General features: G+C 30.3%; 1 protein-coding gene across 1 annotated transcript in view; it reads right to left on the reverse strand.

The window, feature by feature from the left end:
* The window catches only part of LOC136975240 (uncharacterized), a 64,630-nt gene extending 48,076 nt beyond the window's left edge, over positions 1–16,554 (reverse strand). Inside the window, 1 exon segment of the mRNA XM_067270269.1 lies at positions 16,338–16,554. The gene's annotated coding sequence lies outside the window, so the exon portion shown is untranslated.
* Positions 16,555–17,675: the final 1,121 nt, after the last annotated feature.

Genomic DNA, 17,675 nt, shown 5'->3' on the forward strand with positions numbered 1-17,675 from the left:
CAAACAAAATATACAAACACGTTGAAGAACACAACATTCTAACAGAACAGCAAAAAGGTTGTCGTAGAAACCACAGGGGATGCAAAGAACAGTTACTCATAGATTCAGTCATTCTACGGCAAGCACACAGACAACACAGAAACATACACATGGCATATATAGACTACAGAAAAGCATTCGACAGTGTTCCACACAGTTGGCTGCTACATATTCTACACATGTACAAAATACATCCATCACTCATTGCATTCTTTCAAAACACTATGCAGCACTGGAGAACAACACTACATCTCAGGGTTAGTAACACTTCCATACAAACAAACCAAATTTTTATTAGGCGAGGAATTTTTCAAGGAGATTCCTTGAGTCCTCTCTGGTTCTGCTTAGCCCTGAACCCATTATCCAACATGTTAAACAACACGCAATATGGTTACAATATCAGACACGAAAAAACAACACAGTTTACACTGTCACATCTCATGTACATGGATGACATAAAACTTTATGCATCCACACAAAAACAACTTCATCAACTCCTACAAATCACACATTCATACACCAAGGACATACAAATGGAGTTTGGCCTAGACAAATGCAAAACACTTCACATAGAAAAAGGAATCCTGAAGAAAGAAGATTTTGCACTTGGAAATGGAGACATTATTGAATCCATGGAAGAGGGCGAGTTCTACAAGTATTTAGGATTCCAACAGGCCAAACTAACAGAACATACACAAATAAAGCAAAGATTAATTAAAGAATACCAAAGTAGGTTAAATGCTATTCTCAGAACACAATTAAATGCAAAACACACAGTTAAAGCAATAAACACATATGTCATCCCAGTACTCACATATTCTTTTGGAGTTATACATTGGACTCACACTGATCTTGAGCAACTCCAAAGGAAAACAAGAACAACACTTACTAAGCATAAACAACATCATCCTAAATCCGCCACAGAAAGATTAACCCTTCCACGTAAAGATGGCGGACGTGGCCTGATTGACATAGTTAACCTTCACTACAAACAAATACAGTCACTGCGAGAGTTTTTCTACAAAAAACAAGAAACATCACAATTACATAAAGCAGTAACTCTAGCAGACTCGAATAACACACCATTAAACTTACACTCACATCATATGGACACAACACAACATATAAAAAGCATAGACACCATTAAGCAATCGTGGGCTCGAAAGGCACTCCATGGCAGGCATCCTTACGATCTGGCCCAGGATTTTGTTGACAAAACTGCGTCAAACAGCTGGTTAGCTCGGGGATGCCTCTTTCGGGAGACGGAAGGATTCATGATTGCCATACAGGATCAGGTCATAAATACTAAAAACTACAGAAAACACATACTCAAAGATGCAACACTCACAAATGACACATGCAGAAAATGTCACATCATGCCAGAAACTATACAACACATCACCTCTGGTTGCAAGCTCTTGGCACAGACAGATTATTTACACAGACATAACCAAGTAGCAAATATAATACACCAAGAGCTTGCAAAGAAACACAAATTAGCAGACATCCACGAACCATACTACAAATACATTCCACAGACAGTATTGGAAAACAACACGCACAAAATGTACTACGACAGAGCCATAATCACAGATAAAACAATTTACCACAACAGACCAGACATCACACTCATTGACAAACACAATAAAATCACATACATTATAGACATATCCATTCCAAACACTCACAATATACAAAACGCATGCACTGAAAAAATTAGCAAGTACACAGAACTCGCCCAGGAAATAAGGCATCTGTGGAGGATGGATAGGGTGCTTATTGTACCTGTTGTTCTCTCCTCTACAGGTGTCATACCACACACACTACACAAAAGCCTGGGCACATTAGAATTGAATAGAAACACATACATCACTCTACAGAAGGCCACTATATTGAATACATGTCATATTGTGAGAAAATTCCTGAATACAGACACACACACTGATACACTTCTTTAATTTCTGTTTTGGTTACTATGCCTTGACTTTGGTCCGGCATAGTACTTAGCCACCGGTGTTAACCGAGTATATCTAACTTAACCCAACATAATAATAATAATAATAATGTCCCTTTCAACATTTAATTACAAAACTTTCTAATTATATAAAGAAAACATTAACTTTGTTTTGTTTTAAAACACAATATACTTCATCAGAAATCAAAATATTAAATAATATAGTAACATTATAAAATTGTTTATAATGGTTTCATTAACTTAGTTTTTGATAAAAACTACAGCAAAACCTTGACTAGAAGAGGAAGAGAGGAGAGGAAGAGAATGAGGAGGAAGAAGAATCACAATTGACAAGATATGTCTATATAAAATTATTACACAAAATTTTAAAAATCAATTTGTTCTATTTTAGAATTTGAAAAATACAATCTCAGAACACATTTAACATGACTAACTTATTCTCATAATTAAAGAACATAAAAACATTTCTTCAAAATGTCTATCAACATCCTTATATAATTTATGAAAGAATAAATAATTGCTGCTAGATTGATGAATCCAGACATTTGAAGAAACAATTGTTAAAATCTGTAACAACAGCAAAAGTGTAGATGTTAAAAGAATTATCTAGTTTATTTTGTGTATTCAAGTTATAAAGTCTCAAATATTTTTCTTAATAATGGGGTCAGATAGACATGGAACATATTTTCAAAGATGGACCAATTCGTTGGAGATGAGGAAGACAGAAGGCAGCATCATCCAGCTCGTAGAACACTTGTGGCACAGCTGGTATCAAAAATCCGACTAAAATAGTTTAATTATAATTAGATTCTTATTCTGACTGATTATAATTATAATCTGATAGGCAAGAGACGAGAAAATTAACATTCATGCGTTAAACTATGTAAGAATATCGCTATAATTATATTCCTCACCCTCAAAAGTTAACTCATGAAGATTTATTCTACCATCAGCTTTACTTGGGTAAAAGAAAATGAAGGGGCTATTGCGTTTCTAGATCTAAACATCTCCAAATCCCAGGGAACTTTATCGTACTCAGTGTTCCATAAATTCAGCTGCATACCGCCTTTAATCCCTGCTACGGCATTCCAGCCGCAGCATTATGTTAATGCAGCTATCGCCCCATTAATTAGAAGGGCTTTTTTGTTATTCTCCAATCAAACAGCTGTCGACATTGAACTTAATGCCATTCGCTCAGCAGTAAATACGGCGGGGTACACTAATGCCAAGTATAGGTACGTCTTAAACAAGGTCAAAAGATTGCTCTTTCCTGCCACAGCATTACATGTTCCAAAGGAATGCACGGTAGTCCTTCCCACATTACCATTCCATAGTCGAGTCACCATCTGTATTTGCCATGTTTTTAGGCAACACACGCTTTTTCTACCAGTCTCTCCACGGCCAAATCTTAAGAGGCTACTGTGTAATGACAGGGATGCTACCTCTGTACTAGAGAGGTCTGGAGTTTACTCCATCCCAATGGAAAATACTACATCTGGTATTCACACCCACTACGTTGGTGCGACAACTAGAATGTTAGCTTGTCGTATTTCCGAACACCAACTTTCCATCAGGGCAGGCAAAGGTAATACCGAACTAGCAAGAATGGTGTTACAGCACCTATACACCCCACTGTGGGACCAGGTGGTGATGCTCAGGCATTGTAATAACAGGAGCATCTTGGGTTTATTTGGGAGGCCTTTCTTACTGCTGCACTAAATCCGTGCAACACACCCACGCTTGATTTGCCTGTTATGTGGGTCAACTTATATAACAGATTAAGGCAACACCTCTAGCTCCACGTCTCAGTATTTTATAGCACATGCGCTGCGTCACCACACGCGCATGTTTAAATTTCTTCTCGCTCAGTTCCATCGTTGGTCTTGTTCCAAAGTTCTAAAGCGGTTTGTTCATTTCAAAAAATTTTTTGGTTCGGAAAAGGATTTTAACCGTTATTATCTACCTGACGAAGACGAAAATAGTTTCGTCGAAAGCGCTAGTAATTATAGTGATATTTGTACATAGTTTAACGCCTGAATGTTAATTTTCTCGTCTCTTGCCTATTCAGTGATCAGCGTGAAGTCCACCATCGTAATAATCTGATATAAAAAGTACTGTATATTCCAGTGTATAAGACAATCCCTGACTTTTACAGTTAAAATATAGAGTTTGGGATATACTCGCTGTATAAGACTACCCCTCTTCCAACGCACACCAAATAAAAGTAAAAAAAAATCAATTTGATTTCAATATGGTAATTTTAATTCAAATGCTTATGACATGCAGGTACATAGCAGGTAAACTGTCACTTATAAACATAAGGCTGTTTGTCATGAAACAGGAAAATTCGGCGGAAAAACACACGCGATAATCGCTATCGTCGATTGTGACCATCGTGAGCATCTTTTTCGCTATCAATTCTTTTCTCCCAATAATTTTTTTTTTTAATTTCAAGAAAAAGATCAATTCTAGCCCGATTTTGAAGCGAGATGTCGCAACATACTGGCCCGCCCTTGTATCCTATTACTGTACCTCCTCCTCTACCTATCAGATCTCACATATGCACGCCTGTGCTGCTTCACTGCAGTTCTCAGGAGCGAGATCTGAAAGGCAGAGAAAGAAGTATGGTAATAGGATACATACAAGGGCGGGCCAGACGAGTGAAAGATGCGTGTTTTTCTGGGCACGGCACCGCTCTATCTCTATCCATACCCTGGGTGTCCCGGCCGACTGCAGCACCCGCCCTATAAGATGACACCCAGTGTATAAGACGAACCCAGACTTTTGAGAAGATTTTCCTGGGTTAAAAAGTTGTCTTATACGCCGGAATATACGATACATTATAAGAATAAATAAATTATTTAAAACAATGGAGTCAGAATTTATTTAATTCAAATTTTTCTTCCTTTCTAACTTATGGAGGACATAAATCAAAAAGGAGAGAAAATTTGATTTTTCATGTACTTGCTTATAGTACCAGGGCCGGATCGTCGCATAGACAAATGAGACAAATGTCTAAAACCTGTTTTTTTTTGAAAGACCCAGTCAAATTGTCTATTTTGAAAAGATTTGTAAATAAGATAGTTTACTTTTCTGAATTTTTAAGTATATAAATATGAATAAAGTTTATTCATATTTATATACTTACTTTTTTAAACTATCTTAGCTTTAATTTAAATTATTTTTTTCATTATTCAATTTACCTTTCATGGGTAAAATATTATATTATTTAAATATTAACCGAAAAGGTTAAATTAAACAATTAATATTTTAAGGTAATATTGTTATTGTATAACTACTTTTGTTAAACATTTAATAAAATAAATTTCAATTTTTTTAAATTTATAAAACAAACTATTCAAACTTTTTTAAAAAAACTAAAATTTATTGTTGTATATTAAATATTTTTTATTAATAAAAACTTAAGATTTGTTTTAGTTTTTCACATTATTTAGTTTTGTTTCATTTACTGTTTTATATTTTTTGTGTGCTCTATTTCTTGTGAGAGAGGGAGGGGCCCCGATAAGAAGAAAATGTCTAGGGCCCCAAAGTGGGTTAATCCAGCCCTGTATAGTACAATTAAGTAAGATAAAGATTATATTGCACATTTCATGTCTTTGATATTAGTGAATAAAAACGAGTTCTATACTAAAGCTAGAATTTTTTCTATAGTGATATAATTTTTTTATATATAATGATAATTTCTTATGCAACTGAAATTAGGTTTGCTTGAAGATCTTTTTTTCCTTCCAACGTCAACTGTTCTGAGGAGCCAAAGTGTTGTTGCAGAGGCATTTTCATTGTAATCAATTCAATACTTGGTATATTTAGCAAAAAATAATTTAAAAGAATGAAAATTTCAATAAAACAATGAGTCAACTGCCAAAAAAATCATTAAATTCTAAAAAAACAAAGACAAGTTTGGAGAGGAAATTTTGCACCTTGGAGCTATACATGTTAAGGATGCCAGAAAAATAAATTTAGTTGAAATTTTTTTATTATATTAGTTGATGCACAAGTAATTTAGACATTATATTTAAATTTGTCTAAATAATACAGAACAAATGACTGGAATAGTTTAGTAAATTTGATTTCAAGTAGATCAATTTTCACATTACATATTAATAACAAGACAGAAAATGTGATATTTTAAACAAAGCAATTATATCATCATTTTTCTATATCAGTTGATCATTTCAACATATTTTCAAGTGATGTTCATATAAGGAACAGAAAAAAAGTTCAAAGATTACAGAATAACAGTTTCATGTGTTATAATTTTCTTTTATTGTTATTATTTTAATAGAAAATTTTGATAAAAATGATAGACCAATTAATGACCTTATTACATTGCACTTTGCAATCTCAACAATAAGTAATTTTATTATATATATATATACATAGTGTCTTCCAAAACAAATGCTACAATTTTAAATTACTTTAATTATGTTAATTATTATCTGACATTGTTGTAATTTACATTGGTAAACTGTCCAAGTTCCACATTTGCTCATTACAATTTCTGAATGCACGAACCTCATGTCATGCAGCACACATCCGACCGATACTCAAATTCTTCCTACCTTCATTATGGCATATATGTTGTCACTTTTTGTACAGCAGCCACAATTCTACATCTCCCACAAATTACTACTGATGAGCGATACCAACTTCACAAACTAGAGAACAAAATGCATTCTGTGCTGAGGAGTTGCAGTTTTCATTTATGACACTTCCTAGAGATAGTAGATAATAGATAACAAGATATTTGAATCCAGATGGGAGATGAATTTGGATGGATATTCTATTGAACAGTGTACTAGTTCTCGAATAATAATTAACATAATTATGGTAATTTAAAATAGTAGCATTCATTTAGAAGACCTTGTATATAAATGAAAAACTTCTACATAATAAATTAGGAATAGAAACTAATTTATTTATTTACAATTATAATATAATTATTTTTATAATAATATTGAAATAATACTTAATCTTTAAATATATAGCAACTCAAACTAAATATAAAAGATTTCAAATTTCTGAAATAATAAAATTTAGCAAACAAAATATATTTTAAAATATTTCTAATTCACCTTGTTAAGAATTAAATTATTACATGTACAGTAAATACATTTCCTTTGTTTATTTGAAAAGTTTTACTATAATACAAAGGTTTCATTTATTTATAGAACAATGTTTTAGTAAATACAGGAGTTTGAAAGGATTTGTATATATATACAGTATATAAAATAATGAAAACTTTATTTCAAAATTACATATGCTTTAATCATCAAAATAATAATAAAATAATTTATGAAAATGATCTTTAAAAGCCATTTTTACAAATATTTCATGCCAATTTTGATGGCTGGAACAAGAAAATGGTCATTGCTTCAAAAACATGAACTTTCTTTTATATGAAGTTTCAATCTCAACATAATATTTATTATATTTACTGAAATGACTTCAAAATAAAATATATATTTGTGTATTGTCTATGTTCTCAATTGAGAAGAAGCAAGAGTTTGTGCCATGCAGATTGTAAGTGCAACTTCTTACTGAAAATGTAGACTTTTAGATATCATCTTGACCAATTTGCTGAGTCAAAATCAAGTCCAATATTAATACAAAAAATACATTTATGTAAAAACCAGATAACCGGAGTGGTTAGTATTTGGGTCGCAAACATTTTCGTAGCCTCTTCTAGGCTCTTCTTCAGGCTTTGTAGTAATAAATCTACGCCGATCGTTGAATTTCGAATATATTCCTTTTGGAAAGAACCGTGTTTCGAATTCCCTAATTTCGGTTCTTTCCAAAAGGAATATATTCGAAATTCAATGATCGGCGTAGATTTATTACTACAAAGCCTGAAGAAGAGCCTAGAAGAGGCTACGAAAACGTTTGCGACCCGAATACTAACCACTCTGGTTATCTGGTTTTTACGTAAGTGTATTTTTTGTATGAATTTCCGGTGTGTAAAGAAGATTGAGAAGTCCAATGTTCTCTTTGCGTTTATATGAGTCATAATTAACAGTGAAGTATTTGATATTTCCAATATGTTCCCTTTTAAAACATGTTAAGGCACCAATAAAATCAAAAAGCACACCTTTCGTACATTTCTGACATTTACACACACAACAAATATAATTTACAGGCTTGCTTCAGACTACTTGTATCTTGTATAAAACCTTGGATAAAACCTGAGATCAAGTAACTTATCTCAGGTTTTATCCAAGAAATTTCAGCTTTGAAAAGATAGTTGTATTTAAGGAATCAAGAAAGAAGATAATTTTTCCATTGTTTTAAAATGAAAACTGACTTAGACTAATGTGCTGTTTCATCAAGACTAGAGTGAATATCATTATAATGATGTTCACTTTGGTCATGATGTCCTATTTCAATGCAAAATAGGGTACTCTCCACTGGCATGTGTAGGAGCCAAAAGATGCTTAAATCTAATAAAAACACCTACATATACAATTTTAGATTTTGGCCAAACAATTGTCAGATTACATTGGGCTATATTAATGCTACTAATTTATAATTAAATAGCAAACAACGTTACCAGAACAGAGGCAATGTAAGCAAGAGTTGCAGGTTTGAGTACCACTTAAGGCAGATTTTTTTCTTCCAAAACCTTCTAAATTGATTATTAAAATATTAATTTAATTATAATTATTAAATTTATCAAGAGATGGCTCCTAATGCCTATCTCTACACCAAATTTGACATATGGTTAATAATTAGCAGCATTAATATATCCCAATATAATCCAGCAATTGTTTGATGTTTAAATCAAAAGATTTGATGCACATATTAAAGATCACACATATAGTCTATTACCAAATTTTTTGAAATTGTCTTAAAAATATAAAATATATTTCACAAATTCCATATTCATTTCATAGCTTCACATCAAAATTTCATTACAATATGTTTACAGGAAATTAAACAGGTATGCTAAAGTGTTAAATTCTAAAATTGATATTCTTATGAAACTTCTATGAATCTATTTATTAGAATTTTCTAAGAAAAACATAAACAACACCATAAAATGTTTACTTATGTTACTGCTGTAACATTAAGTAAACATGGGTCAAAGTCACTAACAACAGATGAAGCATTAAAAAAAATCTAACTGAAATCATAAAATTAAATAATAAAATGGTTTATTATTAACTTTTATCTTACTCTCCAAAAATTAATTGATGTTTACACAAGCTTTTAATTGAATTATTAATGAATGAATAAGCTTTTAATTGAATTATTAATGAATAGTATCATTAAATAAAAGTACTATTGTATCAATGTGTAGGCCAGAAATACCGAATCTGAAAGAATTCTTCTTCTATACAACAAAAATGTGAAGACGTTTACATTTTATTAAATAATATTCACAATAATAATTACGTATAAATGACAAATTACTTCAATCATTGTAGGATTGTATTATAACAATATCTCAATATAAAATATTCCAAAGATGGATAAAGTCATTAAAACTAAGTAAATTTCACAATTTAAATGCCATTTTTATGAATTTTGTAGTTTTATTTAGTTTTTTTTCTTTAGATTTTATATTCAGTTCACTTAAATCACAACCTTTTCTTTAATTAGTTTATTTATTTATTTTAATTAAAATAAATTCATTTATGTATTGACTCTTATCTATACTAGTGTACATTATTATGACAAATTTTTATAAAATGTTCATTAGTATCATTAATAAGAGAAGTTTCCATTTATAATTTTAAAATCACAAATGAAGAGTCTGTTGGGAAAAAATATACAGATTTATGATTATAAACATTGACCGAGATTTATATACTGCTCTTTCAAGCAAACACCATTTTTCAGTGAGAAAATATATTATGTTTTTTTAGAGGTCAGTTTAAATATTTTGGTAAACATTTCCGGATAACGTCTACATCATCTCAGATCAAGCATAAAATGAAAATAGGAATTTCATTAAGAAATTCTGAAATTCATCATTATTTTTATTATGACTCTCAGACTGCCGTTTAATATCAGACTTATTATACTGAGACAAGGAGATTAAAAGGAAAACAAGCTCATTTTTTCTTTCAATGTATATATTTAATTTTTAATCTACGCATCTCCTTGTCTCAGTATAATAAGTCTGATATTAAACGGCAGTCTGAGAGCCGTAATACAAAAATTTGAACAATCAGACGAGAAGCAGTTTCAAAATACCTTCGTTCTTTGTTTGATGCGAAATTTTTTCATTTTATACTCTATCTGAAGATGAATATTGACAGAATCCGAAAACATTTATCAAAATATTTAAGCTGATCCCTGAAAAAATAATGTAATGAAGCTTTTTTAGTCATAATTTTCTCAATTAATATTAACGATTTCAACTTAAAAAATTTCGTACTTCATACAAAATTTCACACCACATATTTAAAAATATTAATAAGCTACACACAGAAATGAAGCATATATATATATAGCACAGAATATATATAATTTCATTCTATGCAGAAATATTTCTTACACAGTTTTCTAAATGAACACATCATTCTGTTTTAATACATTAAATAATGCAATCGGGAGTTGAAATAAATAAATAAGTAATTTATCATCATTATTTATTTTTACAAAATAATTAAAAGTATTGTGTAAAATCTAATTATTTAATAAAAAATAATAGCTAAGCTGTCGTCCATTCAACATATACACAATGCATTCTTCTGGACATCATTATTTATACAATTTTATTCGAACTTACTGTATCTATATTTTATGCTACATCACTCATATTTGAACTGTATAAATCATAAATTTTATTAGCTAGATCTAGCTTTTATCAAATTATTTAAACAAATGTTTATACTAAAACATATATTTTTTAATACTATAATATTTGTACTTTCATAATCATTTGTTGGAAAATTAAATTTTAATCATTTATTTAATTAAACATTGCAATTTTTGCATAAAAATTAATGTAATTTTATATTATTCTGAAACCATAAGAAGTAAATTATTTTATTTGTTGCACCGTTAATTTGGTAATTTAATTAAACTAAAATTCTTACCATTTTAAATTATTCTTAGCAAGCACTTTCGTTACATTTGTTGGTATTAATTATAATAAATAATACTTTGTTTACATTGTTTTCGTGATGTTAACTACAGTTTCATCTTATTATGTTTACTGTATAATTCTTAATTAACTATCATCTAGACTTCTGCTATTTCTGATAATGTCTTTCTCTCTCTCAACAACAAGGTCATATATAATGAAGAGTTTAAACAATTATAATTCCAAATTTTAAGAAAAACATCTTAAAAGTCCTTAACTCCTAAGATTAAATAATTTAAGCTTAATTTTAAAAAATTTCCTGCAGATTTTACAACTTTCTTTCAAAAATAACAAAGTTAATTATTAATATAATGTTAAATGCTATATTCTAATAATTAATTAAAATTATATTTAAAAAAAAAAAAATACTTTAAATAAATTTGTTTAAATTAAAATTTATATTAAAACCATAAACATGAATAGAAGTATAAAAGAGGAAACATATTTGGATCCGATATTCTAATTCCATTAATAAAAATAAAGATAATTCAACTATAGAAACAGATTGAGAGAACCGATTTTATAGACCTAAGTTTTAATAAATTTCTAATTTTTCCGGTAGAAAATATTCTAAAATTCATTTCATTTAAAAATTATCTCCTAAAAATGGGATAAGGCTATGAAGTGCTTGACAAACACAAAAATACCTTTGCAAAATGAGCATTTCAAGCAGACCTAGCGATATTAAACTTGCTAAAAATTGTCAATAACACAACTGAAATGGTAAACAAGCTATGCTATTGTCTTAAAAAATATCAAAATGTTTGCTTATTTTAATCATGAATCGGTTTTTTACAGCTACATTAATACAGACATTTTAAGTCTACTTTCAACACATAAAGGATTCAATCTTAGAAAAAAAAAGCATATAAAAATCATGAAACATTAGTATTAATAATTGGTTAAGCAACTGTTTTTATTTCTTAATTGAAATATTCTGTTGGACATGCTCTAAACAAGATTTTGTAAGGTTTCATATCCACATTTTCCTAGGTCAGCAGAATTGCTGTTTTTAGGTGTTCAACCGATGCAAACAAATAGTTATCTGCATATACTTTTCTCGGAGGTTTTCCATTGAACTGAAGTTTTGGGAGCAAGTTAATCAATCCAGAACCTCAATATTGTCATTCTGAAGCCATACCATTTACTGTGAATAGAATGGATGCTTGCATTATCTTGCTAAAATGTAAAGATGTGTTTTGAAGAAATGGCAGGAGATGACTGGAAACTGCCAATTGGCTCTTTGAAATGGATGACTCAGATAATCACTGAGCCATTCATTTTTGATAATGGTAATTTTCCAGCAACTCTAATGCCCCTAAACTATCATAACAACTTTACTAAAATTATGCCTAGAAAAAGAGGTTTGCTTCCTAAATCATGCCAGTATCCGTTCAATCCATCTGAATCTTCAAAGTTGAACTTCTTTTTATCAATGAAAATCTGCAATCACAGAAATCAGTAACATGAAGCTCTGCAAATTTAGATATCAATTATAAGTCACCCTATAGTTTTCCACTCCCTGTTCAGGTTCATATGAGCAAATTCCAGATGATGTTTTGTATGTAGGTCTAAGTTTTGAACAGGTCTTCATTTTGGCTTGCACACTGATGTAGAACTCAGTGTACAGTTTTTGAGAGACTTCAAGATCTAGGCCAGAAAGCCTAGATCTTTCTGGGTCTTGAAGTCTCTCAAAAGAAGTAGCCTTCTGGATATCAGCTTTGTGTCAAATTTAAAGCCATTCTGATAATTCTTTGCTGATCTGTTTGCAAAAGTTTGAAAGGCCAACCTGCCTTTATTCTTGTCTGTAAATGCATGGATTTTTTAAGTAATTATGGATTATGTTTGTTGATATTTCAAGAATTTGGCAATGTATTTATAATCTTTGTTTTCATCATATAAAGCACCAATTTTAGCCTTTTCCTGCTCTGTTAATTATTTTCTACATGACATCACAATGTAACAGTTTCATCGCCAACAAACTCAACAGGAAATGAAAATTTCTTTTAGATATTATGGATGGCTATACTTACATACAGCAAGAAATCACAAAATGTATTTTTTCCTTCTACTGTTGCAACAGTACTTTCTTATACTTGTAATTACATAAAATACAATGTAAACTACTATTGTACACAAGTATTATCTCACTGAATTTATTGTACACAACTCACTGAAAAATGTGAACATGGTACAAAACCATTAAACTCAAGGGGTGAGGAGTGTCTGTATTTATGTTGAGCACAGTATAAAAATTAGTATCATCTTAATTTATTGATTAAAATAAAACACTCATTTAAAAATATTTTAAATAAATAATTGTTTTTATAGTTTAGTATATTTATTATTTAAGTGTAATAAATTCTAGTTTTTACTTATTTACTTATTGTTAATTTAATTTAATATTAATAACATGTAATAATTTACATGTATATATTTTATAATCTTTATAAATCATTATAATATTAATAGATATTTTGTATTATTTATTCTTTATTCTATACTCTTATAAAAGGTAATGTTCGAAAAAACAAGCAATCACTTCTTCCTGAAGAAAACAATAAAGAGTAAAAGTTAATGAAATGAGATAAAAATATCATAAAAAATTACATAATATACAATTTCCTTTCACAGAGACTCTTGAAAGTTTTAAAATCTAAATGGAGCTCATCGTCAAGTTCGTTTAATGAATAAATAGCACACTTGAAAAAAAGAGCATTGTATGATACATGATCTGTCTCTTTGAACGTGTATATGAATGTTAATGTTATGATGATCACGAGATGGAACCCAGAGATGAACTCTCATCATGTGGTAAAGTCCCATTAACCACCTGTTATCACTGTACAAAATCTTAAGAACAGGTATAAATTTTTATACTGTGTTTTTTCCAGATTCCGCAATTTATATACTTATCAATATTTTAATTTGAGGAATTATCAGAGATGTCAATCATGTTATTCGTGCATTTTGACATCATGCTTCAACAAAGCTATCTGAAGGATAAATTTAAATATATCTTATTAATCAGATGTCTGTAGTAAGAAAAAAAATTATCAAAGTTTGTAATCTATAAAAACAACCAATAGCTTAAAGATTACATGCATCAGGAATACATATTATGCTTTTGCTTGTACAGATTTGTATCTGAAGTTTTACTTACTATAAAAAAATTCAATGAAAAAAAATTTATTGCAATTTTAAGAGCATTTGTAATGATTAGATAAGTGATATGTTTTCCTAAAATCTGTTAAATATAAATAATGATAAAATTTACTTGAGAGGTTTGTCTTCATGAAAATTACTTTGTATAAAACAACGTACAAAAGTAATCTATCTTTTAAAGAAATAAAATTATAACAGACTGTTTATAGAAGTGAATCTTTTTATTAAATTTTAAAATTAATTATACAAAATACCTACTTTTATAACATGCATTCCATTGTTTAAAAATCCTACACTTTATATTGAAATTTTACTGTAAAATGTGAAATAAGAATTTATAAAAATATGAAATTTTAAAACTGCCATATAGGATCCTTGTTAATAACAATTTCAATAACTCAGAAGACAAACAGGTTTCTGTTATTCATTTATGTTACAATTATGCATTGCAAGCCAGTAGGCCCAGCTGGCCCCTCTTCAGATCATTACACAAAATAGCTACACACTGATGTTTAGACAGCATTTTAATTTTAAACTTAACTTTTAACTAAATATTCTTATTTCTTTAAATGATTCCATAATATAATTATATTTCCTTAGAAAAATTAACTTACATCGCTTGTACAGTTCTTTTGCTTCAAGTTATGCAAATCCTTATCAGCGGCATGGAAGTTGTTTCATGAAAACCCAAAAGCAAAAATTCAATAAGGTGCACATAATCATCAGCACCTGCAGACTATAAAAAAGAAGGGGGACAAGCTATAAAAAGGGCATCGTATATACATTATGCAAGAAGATACCTGTATATGTATGTGTATATATACATATACATACAAGTATCCCTTGATTAATGCTGTAATTAATCCCTTGATAATAAAACAACTTCTCGCACAACCCCTGGGAAGATAAATCAACACAAAAAACCTTTTTAATATCCCAGTATGAACAGATTTGATTTAATCCCTTGATGCTACATTGTTTATCAAACTTGTATTAATCAAATACAGTGCTACCACCTAACAATCACAACCCACTAGAACAAAGTTTTAGTTAATAAATATTTTTAATTTAATTTTATCAGTAAAAAACTTTTTTTGTGATAAAAATGAATGAGTAATTTAAAAATAAAATTAAACCTTAGAGCTCCCTTGGGGATTAAGAAAAGGGCCCCCAATGTAAAGGCCCATAAAACATAAATTTACATATAAGACTATATTTTAAACATTCAATTGCATACAGAGCCATCCCAGAAATCCCCGGCATTCACTAATACACAGTCCCGCATGTACGAATGTTCCAATTTTTAAATAAAACAAAAATTAAATTTTATTACATTAGTTGTATTTCAAACATAATAGAATCAGTTAACATCCAGATGCATCAAGCAGCAGATTCATCTCAATCTATCCGTAAAAAATCTATAAACACTTAATCTCGTATCCTTTGGTACGACAGGAAGCTAATCGAGTAACCATCTGGCCAGTTTTTAATTTATTACCGCGTAATTAAACGAAGAATGTTTCCGTACATTATTAAAATTATACAACGCCGAATGAAAACACAGTCTTTGTAATATATGTTTTTTGCATTGATTTTAATGTAATTAAATTAAAAACTCATTTTTCACCTAAATCAAACATTGAGGAGTAAACAACAATTTCATTCAAGAGCCATTCCGTTGTACACTTCCATTAATCACAATTAAACTGGACATTTAAATGAATTGAAAGATACTGAGTAATTCGTCTGTAGAATGGTGACAGAGCGTGAATAAAGTCAAACCACACGTCAAAACATTTATATTATGTTTTAAATGCGAACACGATCCAACCACACCACAAATTAATTCAAATATTTACATAACCTAGAAAAACCTATTTCCGTCATTTTAATGGATAAATGTAATCTGGTAGCATTTATTAGTCGATGAATTAACGTAATAACGCGATAGATACGTTAAATAATCCGTAAATATTAAAATTTCACGAGATTTTTAAGGTTACATACGACTAAATGACATTTAGTTAGCGAATTGAAGAGGCTTACCGTTAATCAGCATGGTGTTAGTTTAAATTACGAATTCCCTTTATTTACTCGGTCGTGCGACATAAATGACAGTTTATAAACACATTTAACTAATTTAATTCGACACTCTAACTTAATTTCTTAACATTTTGACCTAGAAAGGAACTCCCCTCTCTACATAGTTCCTACATTGCTGAAAAAACTCCTCGATAAGTCTCGAGCTGTTTATGCCGTAAGTCGTTATCGAAATTCCTCCAAAATTCAGCCTAAAGAAAAAATTATAAGCGATTCTGCGTGAATAAAACGTTTAAACTATTTTTATTATTTTTAAATTGATTATTGTAATATTAATATTAATTAATTAACGTGCTTTTTTAATGTGGAAATCATAAAAGTATAAGTGGCCTGATAGCCGAGCGGTCACCTACCGCTCTGCGGGACCCGAAATCGAATCTGGATCGGTCGAAAAATCCTCGGGAATTTTTCGGGGAGTGATCCGTTTGGATATGTCGGTCCCCGTTCCTCACCACCCGCCACCTTATTGTGGGCCTGGCCGAACCCATAATAGGCTTGCTAAAAGAGGCCCTCTTAGTGCTCACAGGGAAGAAAGAGTTAAAAAAAAAAAAAAAAAAAACGATAAATGAGTGATATACGGTACAGTATTCGAGGTTTTTTTTTTTTGTTTTTGTATTGTTCAACATGAAACGAAATGTGTTAAATTTTTATTTTCATCTTTGATGTTTTTGGTTTATATGAGGCTAAATTCCATAAAGACGAAAATTATACTTTTATTAGTGTAATAATGATTGGAGCCGGTTCCTTAAATTTTATTTCCCCGATTCTCCTCGACTTTATCTTCTTTTTCTTTTCTATTTTTTGATTTTTCCACCCTGTGGGCAACAAAAGGTTTTCTAATCGTACTCATTATTAGCTTGACTAGGTCCACAATAGGATGATCGGGTGGTCAGGGACGGTGCTCGATATATCCAAATAGACCATCCTTTGAAAAATTTCTGGGTTTTTTTACCTTTGCGGATTCAATTTTGAGTCCCTTCGCAGAGCGGTAAGTTGACATCTTAACCACTCTGTCAACCTCTTGCTAAATGCTCCACGCTTTCAAATTTTCTCAAAAATATTCTAAAAGAACAAGGCAAATTCAATAAGAGATTATAAGCACTGCCAAAGAAACATAACGTAGCTTACAAGGTTAATACTAATGATATTAAGAGCTATACAGAAATGCAGCCTTATAATAATAGTCATTCTTGCCAGGTGGCATGTGCATTCACTATGTGGTTTATATAATGGCGTCGTCCATATTAACTGCACCACAAACGAACAGCTGGCTGTGCTTTCGAT

Source organism: Centruroides vittatus, unplaced genomic scaffold (assembly GCF_030686945.1).
Source record: "Centruroides vittatus isolate TY-2023 unplaced genomic scaffold, ASM3068694v2 contig_367, whole genome shotgun sequence".
NCBI lineage: Eukaryota > Metazoa > Arthropoda > Arachnida > Scorpiones > Buthidae > Centruroides > Centruroides vittatus.